At 35.7% G+C, this 25,559-nt stretch overlaps 1 protein-coding gene and 1 pseudogene across 6 annotated transcripts in view; one reads left to right on the forward strand and one right to left on the reverse strand.

Moving 5' to 3' along the window:
* The window catches only part of FAM133A (family with sequence similarity 133 member A), a 65,361-nt gene that overhangs the window by 12,035 nt on the left and 27,767 nt on the right, over positions 1-25,559 (forward strand). For 3 of the 5 annotated variants that reach the window (XM_082377525.1, XM_082377524.1, XM_082377527.1), the window contains exons 3-4: positions 5,337-5,447; positions 12,590-12,676. The gene's annotated coding sequence lies outside the window, so the exon portion shown is untranslated. The remainder of the gene's footprint in view (positions 1-5,336; positions 5,448-12,589; positions 12,677-25,559) is intronic. The other 2 variants (XM_082377526.1, XM_082377528.1) reach the window with 1 other exon arrangement.
* LOC309620760 (transmembrane protein 256 pseudogene) lies at positions 3,189-5,004 on the reverse strand (annotated as a pseudogene). The gene has a single exon. The product of its transcript is annotated as a transmembrane protein 256 pseudogene (transcript).

The following is a 25,559-nucleotide window of genomic DNA, read 5'->3' on the forward strand; positions in this document are numbered from 1 at the left end:
ATGCCAAATTTACTGGTGTATACCTACCATGCAGCAAATCACATTAGTTTAGTACATTTTCAGTATTTAAAGAATTAGTTTTTAGCAACCAACTTCTAAATAAGATCACCTCACATACTTTATTAATAGCTAGGAGACTATGCAGAGTCTTTAGAAGAAAAATTCTGGAATTTAATGAGGATCTATAATATTAAATTAATATGTCTCTTTACTTAACCCTCTGTTTCATTAGTATTTTCTTTCATAAGACAAGATTTCTAGAAAATAATTATCTGAAAATTTCTTTACAAATATTCGGCATTTAAAGGAAAATATATATCAAAATATCAAGGCATCTCCTTTTAATAAATTGTACTCTGGATATCATAAAAATAGCCACAAATTAAGTTTCAGCTAAGTAAGATGAATAAGCTCTAGAGATCTGTTGTACAATACCGTACATATAGTCAACAATAATGTATTGTACACTTAAAATTTGTTAAGAGGATAGATCTCATGTTAAGAGTTCTTATCACAATAAAATAATTTTTTGAAAAGGCTACTCTGAGAACCAGATTTTGTTTGTTGCCAGAGCCTTGCTGTTTGAATTAAGCATCTACATGTCACATTGAATTTTCCTTTCTTGTAGCATATTAAGAAACAAATTCCCCAATTTCTTTATTATTTAAAGTGTACTTTTCCTTGGGAAGTCATGTTTTTCTTAACACAAAAAGCAGTTATTGAAGCATTTAAATGATTGGGAAAATGCCAGAAACTAGGGCTTGAGAACACATCTGCCTTGGTAACAGAACAAAAGAACTGGTTCTCAATATGTGCAAAAGATGCCCACAGTAGAGTGTCAATGAAAAAGCCAAGTTGCAAAGCAATATCTGCAGTATGATCTCATCTATGTAAAAAATACATATAAAAAGGTACATATACGGAGTGTGCATGTGTGTGTTTTCATACTCATAGAAAAATGTCTGAAAATATACACACTAAACTGATGTAATTAGGTAGAAGAAAAAGCTTTAAACTTTTATTTTCTATTCTGAAGTACTTTTTGAATTTTAAAATTATGAGCATATATTATTTTTGTAACTAAAAAGGAAAAAGTTAAGGCAACAATGAATAACGCTGTTTGCGCAAAGTTTGGGTTGTTGTTTAGTCAAGCAAGGTTTATATGGAGAACTTGAGTACTGTCCCAATTATTGCTTTTGCAAAGTAGGAAGTATCTTTTGCTTGAGCAGCACTTATATAGCCTGATCTGTATACATTTCTTTCATTCAAATTGTTTCCTTTCCTCTTATTTCAAAACTCATATCATTTTTCCTATTGACTTGTACAGCCATTTTTTAATGGAGAAAATGACTCTTGCTTCTAGAGGCTCAGGTTACCTGGAAAATGAAGGTCATGAGTAGATTAACCATTCTTCTGAGAAGTTTATTTTTAGCTTTGTGGGGAAAACTTAGGCCAATTCTTACAAATAACTATTTGGATTTTGTGATATCCTTTCTTTCCTGTGGTTTTGTGATGATTTGAAGAAATTTAAAGCCATAAAATATTGCTTGATCATAAAATCACTAGGCAAATTGCATTTTTCTGCAAATGATGTACATATAATTTAGCTGCAAATGATGTACATTTATAATACGCTTACTAAGAGATTCTGTTTAACTCAGTAAAAGACATATGCTTACTGGACTGAAATTTGAAATCACTGAACCGAAGTTATTATAAAATAGTAAAAATTAATGGGATGCACATTTCAGAGAGATAGCTATGACAACTGATAAAGTATTCTAGTTACTGTTCCCCGTCTATACTCTCTTGCATTCTAACTGTCATTTCACTATTTCAGACCACTGTCATTTTCCACCTGGATTATTTACCTCATCCTCGTCATCTATCTCCCTACCTCAAGCTCTCTTGCTTCCCTTCCAGCCTATATTCTATTGTGAAATTAACCTTTCTAAAATGCCGTTTTCATCATATCATACCCTTCTTGAAAATCTACAGTGAATTCTCATTGAAAGGCAGAGTGGTGTAGGGAAAAAAAATACCAGTTTCGAAGTCAGACAAACTAGAGTTTGAGTCTTGGTCATGCCATGCAGCCTCTGGTAAATAATTTTATAGAAATTAGATTCCATAATCAAACATACCCACATTTGCCACTTGCTAGCTGTCTGGCATTGAGAAGTTACTTAATCTCACTAACCCACAGTCTCTTTATCAGTGGAATGTGGAAAATAATATATAACTATATCAATTAGGACTTTTCAGTTGCAAGCACCATAAATCAACTCTGGCTATTTTATTCAAAGTTTAATTCATTGGAAAATAAGAAGGTATCACAGAATCTGTGGAAAGCTGGTGAGTCAGGTCTGGAAACACGCAGGAACTGAAGTAGCTCTGAATACCTAGGAAGCAGAAAACACAAGGGCCTCATAACCAGAATAGTCTAATCATGATGTTGAGGATGAGATAAACTGAAACTTCAGTCACTTTCAATTTAATTGCTTGACCCTTAACTACAATAGGGTAAGGCCTCTAGTTACAGTCCCACTGGATTCTTCTCAAAAGAAAATCAGTGCTATGAGACTGAGGGAATGGATACCCAATATCCAACATACAACAAATGCCCACTATGCATATAAACCACAAATCACATAGTAAATGCTCAGTAAATGACTATTTTAACAGAATAAAGTCTGGACAACTTAATCAGGCCTTCATGGCCATTCAATTTCTGACCTCAATCCACTTTTCTAACTTAATTTTCTCCCCAATCCTCTACATAAACCCTGAATTCTCATCTCTGCCCTTCTCAGTCCATTTTCCCTGCCTGAAATCTTCTCAACCTCTCTCACTTTTTAATATCCAACTTATCTCTTCTAAGGCTCAGTTTAGCTCTTTTTCTGATCCTGGAATCACTGGTTTTGTTTCCCCCTTTTTTCTTAATCATGGATTGCTTCTTGACATCCTTTTTGAATGGTAGTCTTGTATTTGCTAACTCTTTATGTGCCCAGCTTGATTATAAACTCCTTCAGAAGAGAGATCATGTATCATATATTTCTTTGCTTCCTTGATGGCACTGAATCCAGTGTTTTACACATAGTAGGCACTCATAAACTTATGATAAACAAATGCAAGAATTGCAAATTATTAATTTAAATCAACATTCATTTAATGATCACCTTCTGTATCAAAGTTGCCTTTGATGTAGCTCACAGTCTAATTTGGGAGAGAAAAAAATAAAAGCATGCAGTATCGCAGGAGCAGTTATATTAATAAGTAAAACATATCATGTGAAAATGTTTTATATCGGTACTAAGGGTATGAGAAGATGTAAAAAGCAGGAATAACTAATAGTTATGGGAAAATTGAGAAGGAAAGTTTATTGAGGTGGAGAAGTTAGTTAGCAGGGAGTAGTCTGAAACGTAACTGGATATATGAAGTTAGAACTGGGAAAAAGCTTCGCGGTCAGGGCTGGAAATATAGGCTTGTGACTCATTGTTATGTAAGAAGTGTTAGTGTAAATGAAGAAATTATGAAAATATGGTAAGCCTGAGGAAAGCCATGTAGGTGCTGTAAAGGAAGTCCACCAAATTATTCCATTTAAAATATCTCTGTGTTTTTTAAAACAGATCTTTTGAAATGTAGTATACATACTATAAAATTCACTCTTATTAGTGTATAATTCAATGATTTTGGTAAATTAATAGAATCGTGCAACAATCACCGCAATTCAATTTAAAAATTTTTCCATCATCTAAAAATTCTGTGATACTCATTAGCAGTTAATCTCTTCTCCCATGCCCAGGCTTAAGCAAATACTCTTCTGTTTTCTTTCTCTGTAAATTTGCCTTTTCTATACATTTCATATAAATGGAATCATATAATATGTGGTCCATTGTGTGTAGCTTCTTTCACTGAGCATGTTTTTAAGGTGTATTCATGTTGTAGCATGTATCAATAGCTTGTTCCTTTTAAGTGATTAATAGTATTCCATTGTGTAAATATATCACATTTTGTTCATCCATTTACTAGGTGATGGACATTTGGATTTTTTCCAGTTTTTTCTTATTATGGATAATGCTACTATGAATAGTTACAACATGCCTCTGTGTGGACATATTTTTTTGGACATATATTTTTATCTCTTATGGTTAGATTCCTAAAAGTAAAATGGCTATTATATGATAAATTTATGTTTAACTTATTAAGAAACTGCAAAATATTTTCCAAAGTGTCTGTACCATATTATGTTCCCACCAACAATGCACAGGTGGTCTGCTTTCTCTGCATCCCCAACACTTAGTACCATTTGTATTTTTTATTATAGCCATTCTAGTGGATATGTAGTAGTTTCTAATTGGGATTTTGATTTACATTTCCCTAATGACTAATGATGTTGCATATCTTTTCATATGCTTTTCAGCTATTCATAACTTTGATGAAATGTCTAATCAAATCATTTGCCTATTTTTAATTAGGTTTTTGTCTTCCTAATAATTATTGAGTTGTAAGAGTTATTCAAATATTCTGTATACAAGCTTCTTATTTTATTATTATTATTATTTTTTAATTTGCCTTTCTCTTTTAATCCCATCCCTGCTCCAATTCTAAAAAAAGTCCCCAGAAATTAAACACAAGGAAGCTCAAAGAGCCAAGGCAAGCCAGCCCAAAAGTAGCAGACTCCTTCCCACAGGGGCCAAAGTATGGGCACTGGGGTGTCCACTCAGAGCCTGGTAGTTAAAGCTGGTGCAGAAAAAAGTAGTTCCAGAAGCTAGCAGTAACCCTGCCCAGAGGGACTTTCTGCACAGGAGCACCCCTAGCAGGGCCAGGCTGTGTAAAAAGTGGTGTTTGTTGGTCTTGTGAAAGAGCTCCTTCCTGTAGGCATCCAGGAACTGGGCTAAGTGTGCCCCATAGGAGACCAAGCCTAAGGCCCCCACTCCGGACAAGGCACCCAGGCAGCAGAAAGCAGCCCCTGGACTGGCCATGGCTGTGGATCTACAAGCTTTTTATTAGATCTGTCATTTGCAAATGCTTTCTTTTAGTCTGTGGCTTGTACTTTTATTTTCTTATTGGTGACTTTTGAGGAGCGAAAGTTGATACATTCAAATTGATCAATTTTTTCTTCTATGTATCATGCTTTCAATATTGTATCTAAGAACTCTCTGCCCTACTCAAGGTCACAAATATTTTCTCCTATATTTTCTACTAGAAGTTATATATTTTAGCTCTTAAATTTGGGTCTGTGATCCATTTTGAGTTAATTTTTTGTATATGGTACGAATTAAGGGTCTAATTTCTTTCTCTAAATTTTTTTTTTTTTTTTTGGCCACACCATGCAGCTTGCGGGATCTTAGTTCTCCAACCAGGGATTGAACCTGTGCCCTCAGCAGTGAAAGCACTGAGTCCTAACCACTGGATCGCCAAGGAATTCCCTCTCTTTTTTTTTAAATGTGGGTATCCAGTTGTCCCAACTCCTTTGTTGAAAAAACTATCCTTTCCCCCATTGAATTGTCTTGGTACCTTTGTTGGAAATCTACTGACCATAAATGTTAGAATTTATTTCTGAACTTTGAGTTCTGTTCCACTTATCTATATGCCTATCTTTGGGCCAATACTACACTGTCTGATTAACTGTGGCTTTATCTTAAGTTTTGAAATTGGGAAGTGTGAGTCCTCCAATTTTGTTCCACATTTTCAAGTTTGTTTTGGCTATTCTGGTCCCTTGTATTTCCATCTGAAATTTAAGATCAGCTCATCAATATCAGTTTCTGCAAAGAAGCCAGCTGGGACTTTGATAGGGATTGCATTTAGTCTATCCATCAATTTAGGATGAATTACTATCTTGATAACATTGAGTCTTCCTATCTAAGAGCATGAAATATCTATTTATTTAGATATTCTTTAATTTCTCTCAGCAATGTTTTGTGGGTTTTAGTGTATAAGTCCTGACAGAACCTCTGTGCTGAATGAACTGGAGTGTGGAGGGTATGGGAGCAGCTTCAGGTCCTAATGCCACAGATTCCCACTCTTTGTACTCCAAGGTCAGCGATGTTTCAGGAATAAACACTCCTCAGATGGATATATAGTTTTGGTCAATTTCCAGAGTGCTGAAATGGTTGCTTTTTTAATTTTGTCCAGGTTTATAGTGCTTTTGGGAAAGATTTCCTAACCTCCTCACCTAGCCATAGCCAGAAGTTCTAACATGTGTGTATTTTTATGAGAATTTGTGTTCCAAGCACTTCTAATTCCAAAAGCCCAGTGATAGAATATCTATTGAGTTATGCCAATTCATTCAAAAAACATGTTAAACTACCACTTGTCATGTAAAGACAAAACATATGGGTTACTGAATAATTTTTTTATAGCATTGATTATGTGTTTAGAGTTGTGATGAAACAGTGACTGAAATTGACTACATAATTTAATTCAAATAAACAGATATATCGAGCATTTCTTATGTGTTTGATACCACAAGAAACAATAGATGAATTAATCATTATTGCTGCCCTAAAGAAATTCTCCATGTAGTGTCAGAGTCTGCAAGTATGCTTCAAGTCTACAAGTCTTAAGAGTCTGAAGTATCAATATCAGGTAGACAGCCAAGTGTGCATCCTTGGAGCCCCAGACTCATAATCAACTGCCTATTCAAAATCTCTATTTGGATGTCTAGCAGACATCTCAAAATTAACATGTACAGAAATGAATTTGCTCACCCACCTTTTACTACTAATCTTCTTTAGTGACCCCATCTCAATAAATGGCACCTCTGTCTAACGAGTTCCAGATACTTGGTAGTTATCCTTGATTTCTTTTTCTCCCTTACCCCATATCCAATCAGTCACCAAGTCCTCTTGCTTCTAGCTCCAAAATAGTATCTCATATCTGCTCATTTGTCTCCTACTCTAGTGCCAACATCCTAGTCTAGACCATCTTCATCGACTGCCACCACCCCATCCAAATTATCATACCTGGACTACTGTTCTGCATTCCTTCTTAAACCAAAATATCATTTCTTCATACGTGGGGCAAAGTGAGCTTTTAAAAATGAATATATGATAACGTCACTTCCCTGCTTAAACTTTTCAGTGGTTCCACATTTGATGTACAATATGTTGCCCAGTTAAGTATGTTATTCAAGAGCCATAGCATTCTAGCCCCAACCTAGTCCAACTAACCGTCATATCTCACCTAGACTAACGTTCCTTCTGTATCCAATCTTATCTCCTATCTCTTTTCCACATAGTAGAGAGAATGATTTTTCTAAAATACAAATATGAGCATGTCTCTATTTCTCCTCTATTCAGAACTTTTCCCATGAGTTTTTGGACAAAGTTCAAAATCTTTAATATTGTCAATAAGGTCCTTCATGATCATGCTCCTGCCCATTTCCTCAGCATTATCCCATGCCACCATCACCATTAATCATTACCCTCCAGTCATATTAGCCTATTGTTTCTTGATGGAGCCAAGCTCATTCCTGTCTCAGTACCTTCATATATGTTTTTCCTTCTGCTTTGAATTGGCCCTCATCCTCTTTACCTGGCTCATGACTATTCATCTTTCAGGTCTTATTTTAAATCCCTCTTTCAAAGAGAGGTCTTCCCTGATCCCATTTACTAAGTACTAGCTATGTGCTGTTATCAAACCCTATGCATTTTCTTTATAGCACTATCACAGTTTTAATTATATAGTTATTTGTAGGTTATTTATTTAATATGAGTGGTCCTAAAATCTATGAGTTTAGGGACTGTGATTGTATTGTAATGTCACCAGCATTTTCTAGCACAGTGCTGGGCACATAGTAAGCACTCAATAAATATTGGCTGAATGAATTAGTGAACATGCCATGGCAACATAAAGGAGAAAGAAATTGTTTCCTGCTAGGAGGATCTGGAAAGTTGGGAATTAAAAGAAAGGTATTTTAGGCAAAGGAAACAACATGTTTGTACAAAGTCAAAGAGTTAGGAAAGATACTGGAATATTTGAGGAATAGTGAGGTATTTTCTGTGACTAAAGCATAGGGATTTCAGTGATACATGGAGGAAGAAGAGAGAATAAGAGGAAGAAAGTTAAGGAGAGATGAGTTTGGAGAAGCTCAAGATCAGGGTCATTCTGCCAAACTAAGGAATTCAAATTTAATTAAATAAACATTAGGGAGTGACCAACTTTAAAGAAAGGTGACTAGAGTTAGCAGTGTGGAAGATGGACTGGACACAAAAAAGAGTAAAGAATAATATGTATGCAAGTGGGGTATACGTGATGCATAACATTTGCATAGCAATCTGTATTTTTTATAGCACCCTCCTAAAACCTTACCATTGTATGTGTGTGTGTGTGTGTGTGTAATGTCACTCAGATATACTTTAATTTCAAAGTTTGTCATAGGTCCTCCCTTTATGCCCTCATGATATCATGATAATTCTTAATACTAACAATTATAAGAATATGAAATTACATCAGCCTGTAACATTTACCTTTTTGAAGTATGTTAACATATATTACCTTATTTGATTTTCACCCAAACCCATAAAATAGACAGAGACAACTTTTCTTATTTTGTCAATGTGAAGACTGGGCTCACAGAGGCTAAAAGAACAGCCTAAGGTTATATAACTAGTATAGCTAAGATGCAGCATTAGAACCCTTTTCTAAATCCAAGGTCCTTCTCAATTTACCACATATCCATGCATTTTAGTACTAATTTTACTGTTTTTGCTTTTTATAACTAATGCTTTTGAAAAAAATTTCATAATGAGCTTCCATAACTTTGAAGTAACAATAAGGTTAGCTTTCCTCAAGTTGCTTTTTTGAAATACTTCCACAATCTATAAGGCCTAAACAAAGACTGAAAAAAGAATTTCTTAGATAAATGAATTATAAATACAGTCTTCATTAAAAAATAAATTTTGATTATCAGCCAGTGAAAAACACATATTTTAGACCTTTTAAAAAATCTTCGGATAAGAATGAGTGCCCACATAGAAGAATTGCATTGGGTTGGCAGGAAAGGAATCATCTCATTTGTTTAGAAGGTTAAGATAAGACCAAAAAAGCAAAAACAAAACCAGACAAAGTGCAGTAGAAATGTAAAAAGCTGGAAATGCCAATATGGCTGAACATCTTTTCGGAAAGATGGTATGGCATGCTTATCATTTATAGTAATTTCATTTGGAATGTCTTTTTTTAAGACTTTATTTTTTAGAGCAGTTTTAGGTTTACAGCAAAATTGAGAGAAAGGTACAGAGATTTCCCATATACTCTCTGCCCTCCACACACGCATAGCTTCCCCCGTTATCAACATCACTCACCAGAATGGTATTTTTTTTAACCAAAGATGAACCTACACTGACACATCATAATCACCCAAAGTCTACCTTAGGGTTCACTCTTGGTGTTGTATATTCTCTGGATTTGGATAAATGTATAATGACATGCATACACCGTTATAGTTTCATACAGAGTATTTTCAGTGCCCTAAAAATCCTCAGTGCTCTGCCTATTCATCTCCCTCCCCCACAGCCCCATCCCTGGCAACCACTGATTTTTTTTTTTATTGTCTCCATAGTTTTGCCTTTTTTCTGTGCAATGGGGTCAAAAATTCAAGGTGAAGTTGAGAAAAATTAAAAGCCATAAAAGATAAGCCACCTGCAAAATTAACCCAAGAGCCTGCTTGTGAGTAGATAATTCAATTTGGAAACACTCAAAGTTTTGGTTGAGCTTCAGGGAGGCATGAATAGAATGTGATCATAAATTGAAAAGGTAAAATCTAATCAGTTAATGGCTGATCAGTTAAGACTGAATTATCAGAAAGAAAATTACTACATTAGGGAAAATCATAGAACTAGCTGTGAGTTTACAGAAATGGCTAGGAAAGAGAGTGCCCTGATTATCAGATTGGAATACTCTAGTCCCCAGCCCAATGGTGGAGATTGGTAGGTAGATCAAATTAAATCTTGAGGCAGTAATCATTAAGAATATCTACTGACCCATTTTTTAATGATTCCAGGCTCACCATGGTAATTTATGATTATAATTTTGTTTTGTACATGTATTATCTAATAGATTCAGGATATGCTGGTTATCAAACTGAACATTCCTGTACTTACAATATTTCCAATTATAAACTAATGGATGGACATCTGATTTATACATTGATATAGTGTGACTTTAGTTAGTGTGAATTAGCCTCCCTCATCCTGGTACTACTGGCACACTGATAGAATAGTATAAAGTCTTACATAGATTGAAGCAAATATTATGTCTATATGGAAAAGCATGTGGGTGACATCATTTATCCATTTGCTATCAATTAAAGAACTAGGTGGTGATACAGAATATGCTTATGTTTCCTCTTATTTTTATTGTTTCTTGTTGAAATTTCCTCATGGCAATGGTTTTTGGACTTTCTACCATAAGAACCTGAGGAAATTATTAAAATTACAAATTCGGAGGTCTTACTCCCAGAGACTGTGATAATACTTGGTCTGGGATGAAGCATAGGACTCTGCATTTTTTAAAAAATGACCTATATGATTCTGAACTTGTTCATTAGTGGACTATACCTTGAATAGCACTGTTCTGCAGAAAATTTTGCTATATTTAAATAAGCCTGTGGTTCTTAAAACGATTGTTCACTGCTGGGCAAAATTTCACAGATTTCTGTTAGGTTTCTGTTAACTGGATAAACCAGTGACATCTGAAACCAGTTTCAGACCTCTGATTGGTCAGAACTGTGTATGCAAATCACAGCGAGCATTGAGGAAGTGGATGACAGCTTTGTAAGGATAACCGACTTGAGACAGGGCTAAGGAAAGACCAAATGGCTGCCATCATCACTGTGCTATGTGCTCCAAGGTGAAGAATAGAAAATAAAATCCTCTGAGGTCTTCCCTGTTCAACAGCAGAAGCAAATAGTTAAGTGGTAATGCCAAGGTGTAGCCTAGGTGATAGTACCCCCTCCAAAATCTTATCGTCTCCACATAGCTGCCCCAAATGAAACAATCTAAGTAAAAGCAATGTGCTTCCTATGGAAGTGCAACTTTTGAGTCCCTAACTTTCACTAAGAACCAGATTGCTGCCCCTAAACACCTCTTACATAGAAATTTTCCAGCTTACTCTGGAAATCAGGAACTATTTAACAGAGGATATGCAGTTGGAAGAGGATTCAGGAGATAGGGTGAGGGGAAAGTAAGAGCAGGAAATCAGTTGGTAGAGAGTGGTATAGGCTAGGGTGACAAACAGGAAGTGGCAGAATTAGAGTTTGAATCCATCAGACTCCAAAGTCTATATACTTCTTTATTAGATTTTTCTAACATTAGTGTGCATAAGAATCACCTGAAGGCCGTGGTAAAAATGTAAGTTCATGACCCCAGAAGTTATGATTTAGTAGGTCTTATATGGAGTCAAGAAATCTATATTTTTATCAAGTATCCCAGATAGCTCTGATGCAGATGGTCAGTGGACATACATCAAGAAACATTTTCTCAGAGGAGTAGTTGTCAAACCATTTGGTTTAAGGATTCCTTTACACTATTAGAAATTACTGAAGACCCCAAGGAGTGTTTGTTTATGTGGTCAAGAATATCTGATAAATAATAGTTATTTATATTTATGGTATTAAAAACTAAAACTGAGAAATTTTAAAAATATTTATTAATCCATTTTAAAATACCAATAATAAGACCATTAAATTTTAACTAGATAACGTTTTGTGAAAAGTAATTATATTTTCAAAATTAAAAATATTTAATGGACAGACATGTATTAGTTTACATTTTTAAATCTCTTTAATGCTGACTTAATTATTCTCATATCTGTTTCTTCAATTTGTTGTGATATGATGCTTTGGTTGAAGTATATGAAAAAAAATTAGGCCTCACACAAATAACATAGTTGGAAAAAAGAGAACCCTGCAGACAACTTGAAAGGTTGTTGGAGACTCCCATGGGTCCTGGGACCACACTTTGAGTTAGTGTCTTAGAGTAATATTATTGCTCTCAGAAAGGGTTATGTTGGTCAGTCTGTGTTGGTCATCAAAGTTTAGGGACACCAAAGAAAGTAGAAAATTAATTCATTCCTTAGACTGTTTTGAGTTGTTAAATTATTTCATAAAATTTACCCCAATATTGCTCTTTTATTAACTTACTTTGTAAATTTGAAAGCACTATAGAAATATAAAATAGGAGCCCAGGTGTTGGGGAAGAATTTTGTTTAAAGAAATTGGGTTTCAGAACAAAGATTCCTTTGAGGTTAGAGGAGTGTCAATTGGCAATGAGGAAGGAATACATTAGGTGACCAATTAAAGGCAGGAAAAGGAAAAGTATAAAAGCAGGGAATAATCTGTAATTACTTATAGTAGATATTTACAATTGAATAAATAACTGTAATGGTGAGAAAGTGCTAATCATAACCTTTTAAGGAGGGTTATTACTTTGCCTGAATAAAAGAACCTTTTCTTCTGGTCAGCATACCTCTTCAAATTTGGTTACATTTTTTTTTGTACTTTAAGTTTTAGTTCTATAACCTAAAACATACTGCAAATTTATTCAAGGACTTTAATAAATATTATCTCATTTCTTATCTTTGGTCAAAGTGGAAGAACCTAGAAAGCAGATTGGAAAGAAGCAGCTGGAAAAGTGAGAGGAAAACTGAATGTTTGTAATCTTGGAAGCCATTTGAGGTAAGTGTTTCCAGGAGGAGGGAGTGAGTGATCCAGTCTGTCAATTGATGCTGATTGATGAAGTTAAGATAAAAATGAGAATTGATCATTAGACTTAGTGGCATGGAGGTGATTAATGACCTGGACAACAAAAGTTCTGATGGAGTGGATGAGGTGAAAATCCCATGGGTGTGGGTTCAAGAGAGAATGGGAAGAGAAGAGTTGAAAACTGTATACAATAAGTCCCCTACATATGAAACTTCAATTTGCAAACTTTCAAAGATGCGAAAATGCATTCACATGTACAATCACATAAGTTCACGTGTCTGGCGTACAATTGTCACATGCGTGCACCCTCTCCAAGTGGTTGTGCTTTTGTGTACTTTACTGTATAGTACTGTATAGAGTATAGTAGTACAGTATTTTTATTTCAAGCCACTATACTTTTCAAGGTACTATGCTATAAGATTAAAAATGTTTTCTTTATTTTTTGTGTTTGTCTTTTATGTACTATTTATGTGAAAAGTATTATAAACCTATTACAGTACGGTACTATATAGCCGATTGTGTTAGTTGGGTACCTAGGACTGACTTTGTTGGACTTACGAACGCGCTCTCAGAATGGAACTCGTTCATAGGTAGGGGGCTTACTGTAAACATCTCTTTCCAGGAGTTGTAATAAAAAAGAACAACAGAGAAATGGAGCAGTAGATAAAAGGGGAAATAGGGTTAAGACAGGTGGTTTTTATTGGTTCAAATGAAACAGTAGCAGGTTTCTATGCTAATGTTTTTTTTAAGAGCTTCAGTAGTGAACACAATACACATAGATCTTTTCCTTATAGAACCCATAATCTAGTGAGCAGAAATGGTATTAAACAAATGATTACACAAATAATTAGATAATATTCATTGCAATGAATATTAAAAGAAAAAGCACAAAGTTCTATAAGAGCATAATCGTCAGACTGAACTTTTTCAAGGACATCAGAAAAGACTTCGCTAAATAAATGTTATTCAAGTTGCACTTAGGGAGGGAGAGTAGTACTTGCAGAGGCCCTGGGTAGAGTGAATATGGCACATCAGAGATACTGAAAGAAGGCCATTGAGTTTGAAGCACAGAGAGGGAGGAGGATGAGTGGGGCAGAAGATAAGGTTGAGGAAATAAGCAGTGACCAGGATTATTTAGGTTGGAGCCCATAGACTCATTTAGGATCTTTGGTTTTTATGCCAAGAGTATAGGGATCCTTGACTTTATGTGTTGGCCACAACAAAAGTAAACCAGCCAAAATTGAAATGTAAAAGGTGGAACAGATAGGAAGTAGAATGGAAAGGTGAGTTGCATAACCATTGTTTATACTGCTACAGACAGGACATTAGGCCAAGTCTATTTGTGATTTCATAATCAGTTATTTTCCAATGCAGTCAATTTATTCAGCCTTCAGCAATTGAGAGATTTCTGTCTAACTGATCAAATCATACAGTAAGCAGGTCCAATTTGTTTGTTAAGATGGCCAGAAACAACAGATCATTATCATTCCTTACTTCATATCTTCCAATGGCTCTCTTTTTCTCTCTCTTAAAAATTAATGTATTTTCCAACTTTTATTATGAAATTTTCAGGCACATAGAAAACTTGAAAGACTTTTGCAGTGAACACCTATACACTCATAACCTAGAGCCAAAAACTTTTATCATTTTGCTGTATTTGCTTTCTTTGTTTTGCTGTACAATTTGAAAGTAAGTTACAGAACTCATGATGCTTCATATGTAATTTCTTCAGCTTGCATCTCCTAAAGATAAGGGAATTCTCTTCCATACTCTTAATATTATAATATTTAAGGTAATTAAAAATAATTCCCTGATGTCATCTAATACCTATCAATATTAGATATCTCTAGGTGTCCCCTCAAAATCATTTTTAACAGCTTTATTTATGTATAGTTTTCACACTGTGAAAATTATTCATTTTAAATGTAATATTGAATGACTTACTGCAAATTTACAAAAGTTGTGCAGCCATCACCACCATGTAATTTTGGAACATTTCCATCACTCCAAAAAGAAACCTCATATACCTGTTTTTTACTGAACTGGGATAAAATCAAGGTTCATGCATGGCATTTAATTATGTCTCTTTAAATCTTCTTTTTTTCTAGAGCAGTCTTCATTTTTTCTCATGTAATTTTTAGAAAAGACCAGATGTTTGTTTTATAGAATGTCCCATATTCTGAATTTATCTGTGTTTACTTATTACATCATTTAACTTGTTCCTCTGTTTCCCCCATTCCCCAACCACCACCCAGTATTTTCTGTTAAAGTCTTGATTAGTTTCATTCTGAAATGTTTGGAATAAAGCCCAAATTTGTTAATTGTCTCTCTCCTCTAATATGTAAACCCCATGAAGTCATGGACTTTATCTGTCTTGTTTAACACTAGTGCCTGGCTCATAGTAGGTTCTCAGTAAACATATTTTGAGTGAATAAGTGAAACACCTACATTCAGATTATATGTTTTCACCATACAGATTCAATCTTATTTTAAGATATTTTTCCATTTTAAATTGTATTATGGTCAAAATTAAGTTATGATTTATTTTCTAAGCCAGTAGTAATTCAGGCTGATGAAAAGCAAGTTTTCTTCCATTTCAGCATGCCATAAACATTTTAGGTGTTTCTCTAATTTTTAGGATATCAAATTTATTTTCAAGATGAGGAATTTCATGCGCAAACATTTTGGAATAGATAAGCCAAATAGATTACGAAGTTTTGATATGGCTGCTTATCAGAAGATTTAATGGATTGCATAAGTAATCTGTATGCTCACATTCAGGGCTGTTGAGGGATTTGGGGTTAGAATTGCCTTCTTCCATAGAGAAAAACAGTTATCTAGAGTTATACTGAGTTGGGAGTAAATCAAGAAAATATACTGGGATCTTCAGGTTCCTTATTCAGGCAATAATATAGGCAGATTATTTCAGTGTCATTCAAAGGGTGAAAAAGATTCAGGGGAATCTGGGTAAAAATAGCTGACTTCCTAGTGTGGAATTTTCCTGTATTCCTGACTACTGCATGACAACTGCTGCTGGCAATGATATAACAAATAGGTAAAAATAACTGCTGTGACATGTTAAGTGTCAGGTTAGCAAATTCTGTGACTCGGAATATCTGCCAAAGCGGTGGATAGAGAGCATGGTAGTCTGGGCAATGCTATAGTCTTTACCCTTTAGGGATTTGCAATCCAGTGAGGGAAAAGGAAATTACAAGTGACACTCTACATATATAAATGGCAGGAACATATACAGCCATGTGAAGGAACAGAGATAGGTAGTAAGTAATCTGGAATATAAAGGGAAGAAACTCTTAGTAGTTTATAGATTATCCAGGCTGATATGAATGGTTTCCATTTGCTTTTCGCTGATTCTAGTTAACACTGTTCCTTAAGCATCCCCATATTTGCAGATGTGAAGAGAGAAGGGAAAACTTGAATCAGTCCATTTTATCAGCTCTGGTAATCAGGTTGGGTAATGAAAGAAACTGAAAATAATAAGTTAAATGGTGTTTTTGGGTTTTCTGTACGTTTCCATTTTCCCAAGTTATCTTCATTATCATAAAAGTTAGTTGTATCCAGCCACATGGTTATGCAGAAAAATATATTGACTAGTTTAAGCTAGACTCCCTTCTCCACTCCCACACTCAAGAGAGATTTATGCTTCATGTGTCTGAAAATTCTAGATTGATGTGATAAATTAATAGAACACCTGCTTCAGGTTGTCCCAATTTGTAGAAACTGATATTATCAACCAATTTAAATTTTGTTAACTTTAGACACTTTTCTGCCCTTTCAGGGGAGCATTTATCCTGTGACCTTCTGAACTTAAGGGATAGATGTAGAGCTACAAATAACCATCATATTTTCATTAGAGTCCTCTGCTAGAATTTGCAGCCACTTGTCATGCTATAACGTTCTTTAATAATGCAGGCTTTAAATCAGGCTGCTAGGGGTCCAATCTTGGCTCTACTACTATGAGACCTTGGAAAAATTACTTAAGCGTCCTGAGACTGTTTGCTCATCTGTCAAATGGGGAAAATAATAATACCTACTTCATGAAGTAGTGAGAATTAAATGAGATTATCCATGTAAACCACTTGGAACAGTACCTATTCATGGTGAATACTGAATAATTGTAATCATTATTACATGATTGGTGAAAATAATCATAGGAATATCAAGTCTTTACATTTATATAGACTTAAACAGTTTTCAGACTATGGCCAAAGAATATTTCATTTGAACCTGAGGACAGGGGATGGGATTGAAAACTGAGACAAAGAGAGGTTATATGATTTGTCTGAGAGCACTCAGCAAATAAAAAGGGGAAGTGGTCCTTCACGTCTATAATGATAATGAATTCTAATGATGATTGCTGCATTGGTGGGTGAAGTTAAACAGTCTGCCTAGTGAATTTACCTAAGATACTTTATCTGCCTTCATCAAGCCAACTCTTCCTCAGTGCCCTTCCTGGAATTTAAAACTAATTTTTCTCCCCCTGAGGATGAATACTGAGTTATCTCTTCCATATGGTTTTTCAAAACAGGCAAGTCATGGAAAGGTAGTCCCCTTTGATTCCAGCATACTAAAGTAATATTAATACAAATTTTCACACTTTCTGATGCTTCTCAGTATACCTTATTATTGTTTCCAATAAGCATCTATATGTTAGTTATTATAACAAATAAGTCTATGTGATCTGGCCTTTGAATTTTTAGGAAATTTTCATACGTAGTCATTGTGAGAAGAGAGGTGACTCATGTAAGTGTACCTAGCTTCAATAAATAGCTGTGATGCTTTCAGTTATTTCATAGCCAGTATATTCGTATATACACATTACATCAAATTCTCTGTTCTGTTTTTAGAAATACACTTTAAAAAATTCATGTCAGGGTGGCAGGGTACAGAAGGTAGTCATTGAAGTGTTGATACATGAGAAACCAAGTAAGGCTGTTTAAAGCCATGCATAAATAGATGTGCTTTGAACTGTGTTCCCTGGCAAAATAATAAAGAGTTCCCCTGGTTTGCTTCCTATGCTTAGGGCCTTATCTTTTATAAGTTGCTGGAAGAGGTGACAAGTATATCCTGGCACAACTAGATCCAGGGAAAAGTTGACAGATTTTAGTCTACAAATCAGTTTGGATTCACAGTGCATTGCCTCAAGAAGCATCTCGTGATTCTCTTATATAAAATATATCACTTTTTACCACAAAATGTAGATAAAATTATAAAGAATAAATGGAAGGTACAGTTCTGTCTCTCTTTGAAAGTCTAATGTATGACTGATATTACATTTGCACCCTGGTGAATGCAAATTCAATGTGAATTCAAATGTGAATGAAATTGATTTTAGATGTTCAGTGCTAAAAAACACAAACAAGCTTTGTGACTTGAGGGATCTTGTCAGGGATTTATACAAAATTCATTTGTGAAATAGAAGTTGGGACAATGGGGAGAAGAGACATGGCAAACCTTATTTGGGGGGTGTATTTTCATAGAAGTCATGTCACACAGATGGAAAGAAACTAGTATTCAGTTAGCATTGGTTCATGTAAGGTGACCCCTTGAATAGAGGAACTGGAATTTTCAGTGCTCCTAGAACATTTTAATTACATCCTATATAGCCATGACTTACCACATCTAAACACACATAGTAGGGCAAAATCTGTTGTCAAGGAAGACTCAAGAAAGTTGCTAGTGAGTATCTAAAACTTATCAAATGAACTGACAAAATAAGTACCTCCTTGGCAACTGCTTAGTTGAATTTGGTACTCATGTATATAATGGTTTTCTACAGAGTGTTTCTTAAAACATTGACACTGACACTATACACAATACTGTTTTGTTCATGGCTTCTTGACTAGGGCAAAGTGCTAAAGGGGAAAAGCTAGTTCTTCTGAGGACCTTTGCTCTTTTCTTTAGACTATACTCTTAGACTTTTCAAACAGTTTCAGAAATGTATGCAGGAGGGGAGATTGGTTCAAGATGGCGGAGTAGAAGGACATGCTCTCACTCCCTCTCCCTCTTTCGAGAACACCGGAATCACAACAAACTGCTGAACAATCACTGACAGGAAGACACTGGAACTCACCAGAAAAGATACCCCACATGCAAAGACAAAGGAGAAGCCACAATGAGATGGTAGGAGAGGTGCTATCACAATAAAATCAAATCCCATAACTGCTGGGTGGGTGACTCACAAACTGGAGAACACTTATACCACAGAAGTCCACCCACTGGAGTGAAGGTTCTGAGCCACACGTCAGGCTTCCCAACCTGGGGGTCTGGCAACGGGAGGAGGAATTTCTAGAAAATCAGACTTTGAAGGCTAGCAGGATTTGATTGCAGGACTTTGGCAGGACTGCGGGAAACAGAGACTCCACTCTTGGAGGGCAAACACAAAGTAGTGTGTGCATCAGGACCCAGGGGAAGGAGCAGTGACCCCATAGGAGACTGAACCAGACCTACCTGCTAGTGTTGGAGGGTCTCCTGCAGAGGCGAGGGACAGCTGTGGCTCACCAAGGGACAAGGACACTGGCAGCAGAAGTTCTGGGAAGTACTCCTTGCCTTGAGCCCTCCCAGAGTCTGCCATTAGCCCCACCAAAGAGCCCGAGTAGGCTCCAGTGATGGGTCGCCTCAGGCCAAACAACCAACAGGGAGGGAACCCAGCCCCACCCAACAGCAGACAAGCAGATTAAAATTTTACTGAGCTCTGCCCACCAGAGAAATAGCCAGCTCTACCCACCACCAGTCCCTCCCATCAGGAAACTTACACAAGCCTCTTAGCTAGCCTCATCCACCAGAGGGGAAAGACAGCAGAAGCAAGAAGAACCACAATCCTGCAGACTATGGAACAAAAACCACATTCACAGAAAGATAGACAAGATGAAAAGGCAGAGGGCTATGTACCAGATGAAGGAACAGATAAAACCCCAGAAAAACAACTAAATGAAATGGAGATAGGTGATCTTCCAGAAAAAGAATTCAGAATAATGATAGTGAAGATGATCCAGGACCTTGGAAAAAGAATGGAGGCAAAGATTGAGAAGATGCAAGAAATGTTTAACAAAGACCTAGAAAAATTAAAGAAAAAACAAACAGAGATGAACAATACAATAACTGAAATGAAAAATACACTAGAAGGATTCAATAGCAGAATAACTGGGGCATAAGAACGGATAAGTGACCTGGAAGACAAAATGGTGGAATTCACTGCTGTGGAACAGACTAAAGAAAAAAGAATGAAAAGAAATGAAGACAGCCTAACAGACCCCTGGGATAACATTAAAAGTAACAACATTGCATTATAGGGGTCCCAGAAGGAGAAGAGAGAGAGAAAGGACCCGAGAAAATATTTGAAGAGATTATAGTTGAAAACTTCCCTAACATGGGAAAGGAAATAGCCACCCAAGTCCAAGAAGCACAGAGAGTCCCATACAGGATAAACCCAAGGAGAAGCACGCTGAGAAACATAGTAATCAAACTGGTAAAAATTAAAGACAAAGAAAAATTATTGAAAGCAGCAAGGGAAAAACGACAAATAACATACAAGGGAACTCCCATAAGGTTAACAGCTGATTTCTCTGCAGAAACTCTACAAGCCAGAAGAGAGTGGCATGAAATACTTAAAGTGATGAAAGGGAAGAGCCTACAACCAAGACTACTCTACCCAGCAAGGATCTCATTAAGATTTGATGGAGAAATCAAAAGCTTTACAGACAAGCAAAAGCTAAGAGAATTCAGCACCACCAAACCAGCTCTACAACAAATACTAACGGAACTTCTCTAAGTGGGAAACACAAGAGAAGAAAAGGACCTACAAAAACAAACCCAAAACAATTAAGAAAATGGTCATAGGAACATACATATCGATAATTACCTTAAACGTGAATGGATTAAATGCTCCAACCAAAAGACACAGGCTTGCTGAATGGATACAAACACAAGACCCATCTATATGCTGTCTACAAGAGACCCACTTCAGACCTAGGGACACATACAGACTGAAAGTGAGGGGATGGAAAAAGATATTCCATGCAAATGGAAATCAAAAGAAAGCTGGAGTAGCTATACTCATATCAGATAAAATAGACTTTAAAATAAAGAATGTTACAAGAGACAAGGAAGGACACTACATAATGATCAAGGGATCAATCCAAGAAGAAGATATAACAATTGTAAATATATATGCACCCAACATAGGAGCACCTCGATACATAAGGCAACTGCTAACAGCTCTAAAAGAGGAAATCAACAGTAACACAGTAAGAGTGGGGGACTTCAACAACTCACTTACACCAAAGGACAAATCATCCAAACAGAAAATTAGAAAGGAAACAGAAGCTTTAAATGACACAATAGACCAGATAGATTTAATTGATACTTATAGGACATTCCATCCAAAAACAGCAGATTACACTTTCTTCTCTAGTGCATATGGAACAGTCTCCAGGATAGATCACATTTTAGATCACAAATCAAGCCTCAGTAAATTTAAGAAAATTGAAATCATATCAAGCGTCTTTTCTGACAACAATGCTATGAGATTAGAAATCAGTTACATGGAAAAAAACTTAAAAAACACAGACACAAGGAGGCTAAACAATATGTTACTAAGTAACCAAGAGATCACTGAAGAATTCAAAGAGGAAATCAAAAAATACCTAGAGACAAATGATAATGAAAACACGATGATCCAAAACCTATGGGATGCAGCAAAAGCAGTTCTAAGAGGGAAGTTTATAGCTATAGAAGCCTACCTCAAGAAACAAGAAAAATCTCAAATAAACAATCTAACATTACACCTAAAGGAACTAAAGAAAGAAGAACAAACAAAACCCAAAGTTAGCAGAAGGAAAGAAATCATAAAGGTCAGAGCGGAAATAAATGAAATAGAAACAAAGAAAACAATAGCAAAGATCAATAAAACTAAAAGCTGGTTCTTTGAGAAGATAAACAAAATTGATAAACCATTAGCCAGACTCATCAAGAAAAAGAGGGAGAGGACTCAAATCAATAAACTTAGAAATGAAAAAGGAAAAGTTAAAACAGACACCGCAGAAATACAAAGCATCCCAAGAGACTACTACAAGCAACTTTATGCCAATAAAATGGACAACCTGGAAGAAATGGACAAATTCTTAGAAAGGTAAAACCTTCAAAGACTGAACCAGGAAGAAATAGAAAATATGAACAGACCAATCACAAGTAATGAAATTGAAACTGTGATTAAAAATCTTCCAACAAAGAAAAGTCCAGGACCAGATGGCTTCACAGGTGAATCCTATCAAACATTTAGAGAAGAGCTAACACCTATCCTTCTCAAACTCTTCCCAGAAATTGCAGAGGAAGGAACACTTCCAAACTCATTCTATGAGGCCACCATCACCCTGGTACCAAAACCAGACAAAGATGCTACAAAAAAAGAAAATTACAGACCAATATCACTGATGAATATAGATGCAAAACTCCTCAACAAAATACTAGCAAAGAGAATCCAACAACGCATTAAAAGGGTCATACACCATGATCAGGTGGGATTTATCCGAGAGATGCAAGGATTCTTCAATATATGCAAATCAATCAATGTGATACACCATATTAACAAATTGAAGAATAAAAACCATATGATCATCTCAATAGATGCAGAAAAAGCTTTTGAAAAATTCAACACCCATTTATGATAAAAACTCTACAGAAAGTGGGCATAGAGGGAACCTACTTTAACATAATAAAGGCCATATACAACAAACCCACAGCAAACATCATTCTCAATGGTGAAAAGCTGAAAGCATTTCCTGTAAGATCAGGAACAAGACAAGGATGTCCACTCTCACCACTATTATTCAACATAGTTTTGGAAGTCCTAGCCACGGCAATCAGAGAAGAAAAATAAATAAAGGAATACAAATTGGAAAAGAAGAAGTAAAACTGTCACTGTTTGCAGATGACATGATACTATACATAGAGAATCCTAAGGATGCCACCAGAAAACTACTAGAGCTAATGAATGAATTTGGTAAAGTTGCAGGATACAAAATTAATGCACAGAAATCTCTTGCATTCCTATACACTAATGATGAAAAATCTGAAAGAGAAATTAAGGAAATACTCCCATTTACCATTGCAACACAAAGAATAAAATACCTAGGAATAAACCTACCTAAGGAGACAAATGACCTGTATGCAGAAAACTATAAGACACTGATGAAAGAAATTAAAGATGATACCAACATATGGAGAGATATACCATGTTTTTGGATTGGAAGAATCAATATCGTGAAAGCGACTATACTACCCAAAGCAATATACAGATTCAATGCAATCCCTATTAAATTACCAATGGCATTTTTCATGGAACTAGAACAAAAAAATCTTAAAATTTGTATGGAGACATAAAAGACCCCAAATAGCCAAAGCAGTCTTGAGGACAAAAAACAGAGCTGGAGGAATCAGACTACCTGACTTCAGACTATACTACAAAGCTACAGTAATCAAGACAATATGGTACTGGCACAAAAACAGAAATATAGATCAATGGAACAGGATAGAAAGCCCAGAGATAAACCCACGCACCTATGGTCAACTAATCTATGACAAAGGAGGCAAGGATATACAATGGAGAAAAGACAGTCTCTTCAATAAGTGGTGCTGGGAAAACTGGACAACTACACGTAAAAGAATGAAATTAGAACACTCCCTAACACCATACACCAAAATAAACTCAAAATGGATTAGAGACCTAAATGTAAGACCAGACACTTTAAAACTCTTAGAGGAGAACATAGGAAGAACACTCTTTGACATAAATCACAGCAAGATATGTTTTGATCCACCTCCTAGAGAAATGGAAATAAAAACAAAAATAAACAAATGGGACTTAATGAAACTTCAAAGCTTTTGCACAGCAAAGCAAACCATAAACAAGACTAAAAGACAACCCCCAGAATGGGAGAAAATATTTGCAAATGAATCATCAGACAAAGCAATAATCTCCAAAATATATAAACAGCTCATGCAGCTCAATATTAAGAAAACAAACAACCCAATCCAAAAATGGGCAGAAGACCTAAATAGACATTTCTCCAAAGAAGACATACAGATGGCCAAGAAGCACATGGAAAGCTGCTCAACATCACTAATTATTAGAGAAATGCAAATCAAAACTACAATGAGGTATCTCTCACACCTGTTAGAATGGGCATCATCAGAAAATATACAAACAACACATTCTGAAGAGGATGTAGAGGAAAGGGAACCCTCTTGCACTTTTGGTGGGAATGTAAATTGATACAGCCACTGTGGAGAACAGTATGGAGGTTCCTTAAAGAACTAAAAATAGAATTACTGCATGACCCAGCAATCCCACTACTGGGCATATACCCAGAAAAAAACCTAGTTCCAAAAGACACATGCACCCCAATGTTCATTGCAGCACTATTTACAATAGCCTGGTCATGGAAGCAACCTAAATGCCCATCTAGAGACGAATGGATAAAGAAGATGTGGTACATATATACAATGGAATATTACTCAGCCATAAAAACGAACGAAATTGGGTCATTTGTAGAGATGTGGATGCATCCAGAGACTGTCATACAGAGTGAAGTAAGTCAGAAAGAGAAAAACAAATATTGTATATTAACGCATATATGTGGAACCTAGAAAATGGTACAGATGAACCGGTTTGCAGAGCAGAAATTGAAACACAGAAGTGGAGAAAAAAACGTATGGACACCAAGGGGGGAAAGCGGCGGGGGTGGGGGTGGGGGTGTGATGAATTGGGAGATTGGGATTGACATGTATACACTGATGTGTATAAAATGGATGACTAATAAGAAAATAAATAAATAAATAAACATTAAAAAAAAAAAAGAAATGTATGCAGGAGAGATCCATTCCCACTAATTGAGAAATAACCATAACATGAACTCTATTGATGATGAGTCAGTCATGTCACCTGGATGCCACATTATAGTCAACACAGTGTTCTGCATTCCATCTCTAAATAATTTATATTTGTCATCCAAGTGCCAGGTACTTAGTTCAAAATTAATATGTGATTGAATGAATTAAAATCATTTCATATACAGTAAGTCTCCTACATTCAAAAGAGTTCCGTTCTGAGAGTGTGTTCATTAAGTCCAGTGTGTTCGTACGTCCAACAAAGTTAGCCTAGGTACCCAATTAACACAATCGGCTATATAGTACTGTACTGTAATAAGTTTATAATACTTTTCACACAAATAATACATAAAAAAGCAAACACAAAAAATAAAGAAAACATTTTTAATCTTACAGTACAGTACCTTGAAAAGTATAGTAGTACCAGCTACATCACTGCTGCTTATACACTTGCTTCCAGACATCCTGGGCTTGAAATTAAGAATCTGTACTACTGTACTCTATACAGTAATGTACAGTAAAGTATGCAAAAGCACAACCACTTGGAGAGGGTGCACGCATGTGGCAATGTATGCCAGACACGTGAACACATTTTCACATCTTTGAAAGTTCACAACTTGAAGGTTCGTATGTAGGGGACTTACTGTATTTCCTAGCTGTCTGCTGAGAGGGTCTAGAAGCAGCAATACCCCAATATGATTCTAGGGCTAATGCAGAGGATATACAAGATGATGCTAGAGTGTCTTATAGAACCAGAAAGTAAGGAAGTACTTAAGAAACAAAATGATAAGGTTATGTCAAAAGGATACAGGAGCCAACTAAAAGAGCTCCTGAAGGCCAACTCTGGAACAATTTCAACAACAAAATAAGTAGTATTGAAATATTGCCCAAAGTATAAAATTAATACTCATGATCCATACTGATGCAAAGGACAAATCTCCCATACACAGGA

Source organism: Balaenoptera borealis (assembly GCF_965194805.1).
Source record: "Balaenoptera borealis genome assembly, chromosome: X".
Classification (NCBI taxonomy): Eukaryota; Metazoa; Chordata; class Mammalia; order Artiodactyla; family Balaenopteridae; genus Balaenoptera; species Balaenoptera borealis.